Source organism: Hyaena hyaena, unplaced genomic scaffold, assembly GCF_003009895.1.
Source record: "Hyaena hyaena isolate Hyena2069 unplaced genomic scaffold, ASM300989v1 scaffold_194, whole genome shotgun sequence".
NCBI classification, from domain to species: Eukaryota; Metazoa; Chordata; class Mammalia; order Carnivora; family Hyaenidae; genus Hyaena; species Hyaena hyaena.
In genome coordinates, this window is record NW_024080826.1 from 2503305 (window position 1) to 2510323 (window position 7019).

Sequence of the window (7019 nt, forward strand, 5' to 3'; positions counted from 1 at the left end):
AACCACGTGGGCTATCACTACAGACCTAACAGAAAGGCTGAAAGGAAAAACACAGACAATACCAAATGCTGGTAAAGATGCAGAGAATCACTCGTACATGCTGGGGGGGGGGGGGGTTTACTTTGTGCAGTCACTCTGGAAAACGGTGTGGCAGTTTTTACATTACTAAACATAAATCACCATATGACCAAACAAGCAAATCCTTGGACATTTATTCCAGAGAAATGCAAGCTTATGTCCACACAAAATCCTATATGTAAACGTTCAGAGCAGCTTTATTCATAACAGCTGAAAAGTATAAAAACCCCAACTGTCCTTCAGAGAGTGAAGAGTCACACAGACTCTGGGGTAGGTCCATACCATGGAATTCTACTCAGCAATCAAAAGAACTAATTATTTATGCAACAGATTACAAGGAGTTCTACTGAGTGGGAAAACATCCAATTCCAAAAGTTTACTGTTAAAAGACAATTCAACTAGGTAAATTTTAAAGATCTTCTTGGCTTTATTCAGTGATCCATGAATTGGCCAGCATCCCATCAAGCAGATAGAAAGGAGACCCATGGCAGACATGGTACAAAATGGAAGACTTTTACAAACAAGTTACAAGCAAAGAGTGGATTGTTTTAGACAAGGCCACCTTCCTTTGGGGGGAAGGCTGAGGGTCTATCAGGCAGATGACCTCACTAGTGCTGACCAGGTAATCCCTGACTGACTGCTTAAAATTACACTACTGGGGGGCGCCGGAGTGGCTCAGTCAGTTAAACGTCCAACTCGTGGTTTTGGCCCAGGTCATGATCTCATGGTTTTGTGAGTTCAAGCCCTGTGTCAGGCTCTGCACTGACAGTGTGGACCCTGCCTGGGATTCTCTCTTCCTCTCTCTCTGCCCCTTCCTCACTTGCATTGTCTCTCTCTCTCTCAAATAAATAAGCTTAAAAAAAAAAGATTACACTTCTGAGAGAAACTGAAACCTGTTATGTTAGTATCTTGGCTTGGTGACATGAGCTTACCACCAAGTGACTCCATTTGGGCCTGTTTTCTCTTTTTAACAATACCTTATGATTCCATTTATATGTCACTCTGAAAATGTCAAAATTATAGAGACAGAGTACAGACTGGTGAAGAGGAGTGATTGCCCAGGTTAGGGATGGGGTGGGGAGGACGGGCCACCCAAGAGGGTCTTGGGTGATACAAGTGCTATGTCCTGTCAGTGTCAATGTCCTGGTGTGACATCATCCTGTAGTTCTGAATGATGTCACCCTCTGGGGAAATTGGGTGATGGGTGCTCAAGAGATCTCTGTATTGTTTCATACAACTTCATGTGAATGTAGTTTTCTTTAATGAGATGTGGTATAACTGTAGGTGTCTTACACACCTCAGCCTGCCCACGTCCACGTGTCTGCTTACCTCATAGACATTCCAATTCCTGAACTCTTCTAAATGACAATTAAATGACCCCAATGATTAATTCACCACTTAAAAGTTACTAGCTGCTGTTTTGTCAAAAAATTTATCATTTTTACTCATTTCCCTTGTACATGTTACCAAGGGCACACAGGCAAAAGCTCTGTCTAACCTTTTTTAGTTCTATCTAAGCAACATTTATGGTAGGAAATGGGGATTCTGAGATGGTTTTGCTGAAGCATGAATGACACAATAAGGAGAAGACGTAGATGATGCCGTGGGCAACGAGACTCAGAGGCTGGGAGACGGTGCCCCCAGAGCAATGGCAGTAAATGAGATATTTCAAGTAGGCAAGATTGCTTCACTGACAGTGTCTATAGTTTGCAAGCCGGTGCAACCAGGGAAGGATTGAGCAGTGAGCAATGAAGAATAAGACCCCCGTGTGCAAGCGAGAAGGACCACGGCGTAAATGCTGTCTTCTACTTCATCTTTCCCAGAAGCACAAAGACCCAAGTCAAAAGCAAGTGCACAGCCAGTGCACTGAGCAAGCCAGCTCTGCAGCTGAACAGGCCGTAGGTGCTCCCGGTGAGTCACAAATGAATAATGGAACACTTGAAAGGGTAAGACATTTGTATAATTATGGAGCCTGCTGCGGAAGGAGCAGCTGTAATGAAAGCCACAGGGAAAAACTCAAAACACAGCATTCTGGGTAATCACCTAATCACACTTTTTAACAAGAGAAAAGCCCTTTCAGGCATGTACCTTTCATTCTTTTAGAAGCTCATTGCTGGGCTTCCAAAGAACAAAATTAAATCCAATGAATATTCTTTAGAATTTTCTTTACTCCTTTGGAAAAATTAAATATTCCAGAACAAAACAAAACATCAGGTTCTACAGTTTCCCATAAAAGATGCTTTTCTTTGTCCTGAGCTCAGAGCTTTCTGATCTAGAAACCGGTGTGATTATCATCTTCAAGGCAGACCAGGCTCAGGGCCTCGGACCCCCACCGCTCTAGGACTGCGTCCCGCACGCTTGCTCCATGGCCACCATTTCCACTCAGCACTGGCTGGGCAGAGTCCCTCCATCCACAGCTTCAGATAATGCTTGAACCATGGGGCACCTGGGTAGCTCAGTCGGTTAAGCGTCCGACTTCACCTCTGGTCATGATCTCACGGTTCGTGGGTTTGAGCCCCGCGTCGGGCTCTGTGCTGACAGCTCAGAGCCTGGAGCTGCTTCAGATTCTGTGTCTCCCTCTCTCTCTGACCCTCCCCTGCTCGTGCTCTGTCTCTGTCTATCTCAAAAGTAAATAAAAACAAAAAACTAAAAAACAGATAATGCTCGAACCGTATGCCATTTAATGCAAAACACAGAATGATCTCCCGATTTCTCACATTCATTCCTGACACCCCATGGAAACACTTTAACAGAAAGGAGCAGCAGCACAAACATGCACCATCTTCTCCATGAGTTACGCCAGTACCTCCCCCATCTTTCTCCTTGTCCCAGTTATGGATTGCTGCAAAAATTACTGTGATAAAACAACATCCACTCTATTATGCTCCTTGGACTCGGCACTCAGGAATTTAGGAGACCCCTACAGGGTGGCCTGTCCACTCCATGGTGTCTGGAATCTCCAGCTAAGAGGACCGAAATGGCAGGGGTTTCTTTCCTACCTTCTCCAACACCTGGCCTGGGGTGGCCCAAAGTGGGGCCTCACCCAGGCCTGGAGCTCTTGCATGTGGCTTCTCTGTGAGATTTGAGCTTCCTCCTAGCATGGCTGCTTCAGGTCCGGGAAGCTTCTTACATGGGGTTCCCCTTTCAGTGGGGTGGTCTATGTTCCCCCTTTGCTCATGGCGGCTTTCACCAACAGAATATGGTGGAGAAGACCCTGTGTGGTGTGAGGCCATCCTGCATCCGCTGGCTTCCACACTACCCTCTAACTGACCACACATACAGGGACCAACCAAGCCGGCCCAGACCAGACGGCCAGCCCAGATTACTCAGTAATCAGGTGTGCGATAATCCGGTGGTTGTGGTTTGGCTTCAAACCATTCACTCTTGGAAGCTAATGGATATGCATATATGTGGGTCAGTTCTTTATGGTGTCGATAGCTTTACCAGACTCTAAGTCTCGTGAAGACAGGCACCGGGTATCCCTGCTCACCACCTTGTTGCTGGTGTTTAGAATAGCACCTGACACAAGTGGATTCTCAGTAAGGATTTACTGTTGAGTGAATTAAGTGAACAGTCATGCATCTGCACTGGACCTATTTCTATACTGTTCTATACTGTCATAATCATGTCTATACACTGTGTATGGACCTGACTTCTAGATGAATTCCAGAAAATTCATATATGGCCAGGGGACCAGACTCAATGACATTAATTTTGATGATATAAAAATAAATGCATACTTATGTTGGATATGTTCTGGAACAGAGCTAGTGAATCTTATACAGCTTTAGATTTATAAATACCAGTGAGTTGTACCATGGTAGTGGGTGAGTTTTATGGTATATAAGCCATACCAGCTGTTAAAAATGGAAAAAAAAATCTTATCACTAAAAAAATAAATGTGTGTCTAGCTGGAAGAATGTGGGCTGCCCAAGGCCGAGAGAAAGATGGAGGGAAAGGAAGGGCCCAGAGATGCCCCATCTCAGCAATTCCTACAGTCTGAAGTTGAGTCAACAAGAAATTCAAGTTCAAGCGTACCATTTAAAGTTAAATACGAACCTATAGGAGCACTGACTGAGATAATGTACCCACAACAATCAAGAGGAAGGAGAGAGGAGTACATGTTAGCTCACTCTCCATCCTCCAAATCAGAAAGTCATCCATCACAAAACAAATCAAGGTCGAAAAATGGAGAAAATTCAAAATTTTGTTTAAAAATACTTTTTTAATGTTTATTCATTTTTGAGAGAAAAGAGAAAGCACAAGCGGGGGGGGGGGGGGGGCAGAGACAGAAGAAGACACAGAATCCAAAGCAGGTTCCAGGCTGTCAGCACAGAGCCCAACACAGGGCTTGAACTCATGAAAGGCGAGATCATGACTTGAGCCTAAGTCAGACGCTTAACCACTTGAGCCATCCAGCACCCAGTATAATTTGGAATTTTGGAAGTAACCACCAGAGAAACTAAAAACAGTAATGGTTAAATTTCTGCCATAGGAAAGTTCCCACACATTCCTGGACTAAATAATAGTTCACACTCTTGTGGCAGAAAAGATGTTGAAAATGATGTATCACAAAAAATGCCTGGGTGGCTCAGTCAGTTAACCATCCGACTTCAGCTCAGGCCATGATCTCATGGCTTGTGAGTTCAAGCCCCATGTCAGGCTCTGTGCTGACAGCTCAGAGCCTGGAGCCTGCTTTGGATTCTGTGTCTCCCTCTCTCTCTCCCTCCCCTGCTCTCTCTCTCGCTCGCTCTCGCTCTCAAAAATAAACATTAAAAAAAAGAAGATGATGTATCATATTACTGCCATGTGTGTGCACATGCTTGTCCATGTGTGTGCTTGATGTTTTAAGAAATTCATAATATCAAAAGGAAAATTAGCCTTGAGGAAAAATCACAAAGAATCCCCCCATATATTTATAGTGATCCATTAATTCTCAGCACCAAAATTCAACATTTTGTCATAAAGCATTTGTCACAAGCAAGTTTTCCACCAGGACAGTGGGCCATTTCCAGGAGCCAAGTACCGCACAGCCAGTAAGTCTGCAGGTGCGCGTATGGCCAGCTTCAAACACAGACGCAGGAAGAAGAGGCCAAGAGTTAGGATGTGTTCAAGACAAAATCCTGACTTTTCCATCTGTATAGGAACCGGAAATGTATTGGCTGAATAACAAATATCTAGTCTTGGGGAAACGAAAGCCATATTGCTGCACTGTTTAAAATGCGTCCCGCTCAGCCCAAATGTCTGTGGTCCTCAAAATATTACTAAGACCAGACACGATCACAGGACATCTGGTGAGGAAGGATAGATGGCTTTAATTTAATTCCAAATATGGAGAATCCCCAGGGTCCCCGTATGAAAGCAGTAGTATTACAAAATCTAATAGATGATTTGTTTTTAGGAAATGTGCAAAAATGTGAATTGTGCCTGAGACAGCCTTCTTCAGCAGTGCTCTGGAAGACAAGACACCCGGAATTCTCTTTAAAGACCACCCTTCCGTAAGACAGTGGCCCTGGGGTGTGTAGATCATTCCTCCATGGGTCACACCTGAAATGCAAATTTCTGACTCTACAGTATCAATTCTACGTTAATGAGCTGGAGAGAGTAAGATTCCAAGCCTTTCAAGTATATATGAAATGCATTGCAATTGTATACTCGTTGCAATAAAGATGCCCTGATTTAAAATAATAAAGTCCACCTCTCCTTGCCCAACACCCAGGGAAGGAGAGGAAGGGAGCTGCTGACCCAGGAGCGAGCGTTCAGCCACCCAACAGCCAATCCTTCCTGGCCTCTTGGGTTCAAATCTCCCATCCTTTGCCTGCCACATGGTGTTGGATAGGTTACGTGGCCTCTCTGCCTTCACCTTCCCCGTCAGTAAAGAGGAATAGGAGCCCTCCTTGCAGCCTTAGTGAGGGGGGGTGAGCTGCAGGCACGGTCCTGGGTTCACAGGACACACAGTGAGCTGAGCTACGGTAATTAAGGCAGTGGCTTCCGGGGCCCCAAAGCTCTCTCTCTCTCATCACCTCTGTGCCCAGCACCCCCCGTGCAGCACAAAGGAGCGAGGTCATCCAGAGTATTTGCTGATGCCCCGGGGAAGGTCTCAACGGGGGTTTCCCGTGTTGGGGTTCCGCAGGCCCGCACCGGTGCAGAACTGAGCCAGTAAGCAGCCAATGGATGCCCCTTCTGAAAGATCACCCTGTGTCTCTGCCTTCAATGCCTTAATTATTTTTTTTTTTCATTATAAGGAGTGTGATGGTTAATTCTATCTGTCAACTCCACTGGAGTGTCCAGATACTTGGTTAAACATGATTCTGGGCATTTTCTGGGTGACATAAACATGTAAATCAATACACTGCAAGGCAGACTGCTCTCCCCTGCGGGCATCCAGTCACTGCAGCCCCGAAAAGAGCGCACACCAAGGGAGGGAGAAATCCGTTATCTCCGCCCGTCTTCCGGCCGGACACGGTCTTCTGCCTTCGGATGTGGACTCAGACCGGCACCCGCACCATCAGCACCAGCTCCCGTGTCTCCAGCGCACAGACCGCAGACCTTGGGACTTCTCAGCCGCCAGTCACGTGAGCCAAATCCTTATAATAAATCCCTGTTTGTATATCCTGTTGACCCGTTTCTCTAGAGGACCCCGTTTCTCTGGAGAACCCCGATTAATACAGAGGGATAATACATATTAATGTTAAATATTTAACATATCAAAAAAAGCATGAAAAAAATCCCCTATAATCTCAATTCTCACAAATCTCTACGGACTTTTTTTTTAAGGTTTCCACTTTTCTTAATGTTTTATTTATTTCTGAGAGAGAGAGAGAGACAGAATCCAAAGCAGCTCCAGGCTCTGAGCTGTCAGCACAAAGCCCGATGCAGGGCTCGAACCCACAAACTGTAAGATCATGACCTGAGCCAAAGTCGGATGCTTAACCGACTGA

The 7019-nt window shown here is 45.3% G+C and overlaps 1 long non-coding RNA gene across 1 annotated transcript; it reads left to right on the forward strand.

Moving 5' to 3' along the window:
• Positions 1 to 904: 904 nt before the first annotated feature.
• LOC120237965 lies at positions 905 to 5908 on the forward strand. Its single transcript, XR_005530093.1, has 3 exons — positions 905 to 1989; positions 3275 to 3415; positions 5480 to 5908. It is a non-coding gene; the product is annotated as an uncharacterized LOC120237965 (long non-coding RNA).
• The last annotated feature ends 1111 nt before the right edge of the window (positions 5909 to 7019 follow it).